Genomic DNA, 3,193 nt, shown 5'->3' with positions numbered 1-3,193 from the left:
TTTAAAATTTATTGTTAGTGCACACATTTTTTAAATTATGATTGTTAGTGCACATAGATTGTTGTAAATTATGATCGTAAGTGTAAATAATTCGTTTTAAGCTATGATTGTTAATACACAGTTCGTTTTAAATTATGATAGTGCAAATATTACGTTTTAAATTCCGATGGTTTATGAATTAATAAAATAACAGTCTCGCGTAAATGCTGTTACTACGGATACGAAAAGTAAGCATTGAAAGTCGAGAAAACCAGTTTTGAAAGGTAGAACGAAAAACTGCTCCACTTTTTTACGTTACCCGCGGTCATTTTTGAGTCTTTTGATAAACGTATTTATCGTATTCGATTCTTTAGAAGGTACATGGTCACAGCAGGGGGCGTAGCTCAGATGGGAGAGCGCTCGCTTAGCATGCGAGAGGTACCGGGATCGATACCCGGCGCCTCCACTGACCTTTTTGCCAACTTAATCTATTTTTAAAAGTCTTTTTACTTCAAGAGTTAGATTAGGATTACATTTCGAATGTGATACTTATTATCAAACTGTTAACTGCAGTGGTGGATTAACTTGTAGGTGAGTAGGCCTAGTGTCCCGGAATTTTCAACTTACCAAAAGGTAGGGAAGACCCTATATCTCAAAGTCAGAGGGGCTCCTTATGAAATCTCATACCTAGAGACGCGGGTTGTAGTGCGCCCACCACTGACAAGGAGGCATCCCGAAGTGTAACCCACCGATTTTGTTCAAACTCGGGGGATTGGTAGACGTAAAGGGAATTTATTCAATGAGCAACCGTTTTGCCATGGCAACGAAAAATGTTTTTGATAATACAAAATATTAAATTTTCCCATTGAAAATAACATCTGATTTTGACCTCAAATTGATCAAAAGTTGATCAATTTTGAAGTTTTTTTGTCAATTTTTATTTATTTTTCTTTTTTGGCATTTTCGAAGTTTTGAAATTTATTTAAATTTTTCACAGGGGGGCCCTAGGAATCGGTCAGAATCCCATGTTATTTTCAATGGGAAAATTTCCATTTTTTGTTGTCAAAAACATTTTTCGTTGCCCATTGAATAAATTCCCTTTAGGATTTTTCCTCATACATGAAGTTTGAGCAAAATCGGTGGGTTACACGTCGGGATGTTTCCTTGTGAGTCAACGGAAATTAAACAGAATCGCTATTATTGTGAAAGATAAAATTTTAATTTATACTTTAATTTAAAAATAATACGTTTTGCGTCAGAAACCAGATTTTCAAGCCTTAAACATAATTAGAAGTTTTCAATTAAACCAAGGAATCCCTCTGCGTATGGTTCCATTCCAGAGTGTCTGAGAAAAATCATATCACCACGGGCAGGAATCGAAGCTACGACCTTTGGGGTTAAATGTATCCCGTCAATAATGTGGACCCGATCGAGTCCTTAAATTGGATGTCCGAGGCCTGATTATTCGTCGGCTCGGTAGTCCAATGGTAGTGGCGTTGGGACGGTAACCCTAAGGTCGTAGGTTCTATTACTGCACGAGGTGGTATGATTCTTCTCAGACACTCTGCTATGGAACCATACGCAGACGTATTCCATGGTTTAATAGAAAACTTCTAATTGTATTAATTCCTGCGTAATAAAAAATAAATTATCATCCTTAAATATAAATTTGGATCAGAGGCTAAGGGTCTCTTTAAAAAGTACAGTTTGACCCTTGACACCATGTGTAGTTGAGCTATTGGACACTAGGGATCGAGTTTTTTCTAACAGTTATCTTACAGCCAGGACTAGTGGTGTAATCCTGAAATCCCTCGCGTCTGGGAGGCAGAGAATGTGAAGGGCCGTTTGAGGACGACCACCAATCCCCCAACAGAGTGTCCGTCCCTAACCCAAAGTATCCCCCGTTGGCGGGGCGTTTACACATATCTCATCCCTGATTAGTCAGATGGACGAGCGGACTGGGTTATCCAACACGTTATATAAAAAGGTTATCTTACAGACTTCTTCTAGAGCGCTTTTCCCCTTAAAGTATGAAAGGGCAGTGGTTTAGACTGGTTTTAAATATGACAGCGAAACCTTATTCATTTATCGGTAATTTTTTTAAACAAACAATTGCACACCGTGTAATCAAGATATCACATTAATGTCGTTAATATTCCATTTGAAATATTGCTTTATTTTGAAATATACCCTCTTTACGTTAGTCACCTTAGCTATTTTAAAACAATCAACCTTTAGATTAATAAACGAAAACCGTGATAGCGGTGTCACCGACCATGATTTGTTCAAAATGGTGGTCAAATGAATATACTAAAAGAAATAATTATTTAAATATGGGTGTAAATAATACAACACCCTGTATTCCGTTTTATTTTGAATAAAAGCCTTTCCACTTATAAGTTTTTAAACCCTTTTCCCGAACTTCATCATCGCGGGTCCCGCTCGAGAAAGACCAAAAACTTTGAATATCTAAAGCGTCCGATCTCAATGCAACGAAGGATTCTTCTTTCCGGCGGCAGCTAGGGGGCGCTGGCGTTCTTTTAATCATGATCCAAAAGATCCAAAAGCCTTCGCATAATGCCCCCGCGGCCGAAGCCAATCTCAGCAGCGCCCCCTAGCTATAGCGGGTGAAGATATACTCTACCGTGGACAGTGTGTAAGGTATAAGAACGGATACATTATACACCGTTTTTTTCTCTCGCTAGCCGAGGATGAGGCTAGGTATCTTGAGCTACGATCCGCGGGACTCGCGAAGTCGAAAAAAAACACTATATAAAAAGTTTTTCTTCACTCTTCTCTACTCTGGCAATGGCTAAGGCTATGGCTATATATAGCACGGGCTAGGATATATATCCAGAGATTGGTAGCCGGCGTATGAAACGCAATCGATGTAATCTAGACTGGTTCGCGCGAATTTCCCCGGTCAAAAAATCCGCTTCTACTTTTCCATCTCAAACAAGATGGCCGACAAATAACGGATCGTTCCGGCGAGTTCTCGAAGCGTGCCTTCACTCGATCCTAGCGAGTTTCCCAGAAACTAATTCGAAAATATTTTATAAATATTTTAATTTTAATTTAGACACTTATTATTTTAACTAGGATTTATAGTGGAATCTATGATTGGGCTGCACGAGTATGTATTGTATAGTTCGATATAATTTTAATGGTGGACTTGGGGACATATTTCACTGCTGATACCCAAAGAATACTACAC

The 3,193-nt window shown here is 38.7% G+C and overlaps 1 non-coding gene across 1 annotated transcript; it reads left to right on the top strand.

The window, feature by feature from the left end:
* The first annotated feature begins 372 nt into the window (after positions 1 to 372).
* TRNAA-AGC (transfer RNA alanine (anticodon AGC)) lies at positions 373 to 445 on the top strand. Its single transcript has one exon. It is a non-coding gene; the product is annotated as a tRNA-Ala (tRNA).
* Positions 446 to 3,193: the final 2,748 nt, after the last annotated feature.

The sequence above is a fragment of the Leiobunum rupestre genome, chromosome 11, assembly GCF_980474605.1.
Source record: "Leiobunum rupestre chromosome 11, qqLeiRupe1.1.hap1, whole genome shotgun sequence".
NCBI classification, from domain to species: Eukaryota; Metazoa; Arthropoda; class Arachnida; order Opiliones; family Sclerosomatidae; genus Leiobunum; species Leiobunum rupestre.
The sequence above is the reverse complement of the archived record's forward strand: the minus strand, read 5'-3'. Positions and strand labels throughout refer to the sequence as shown.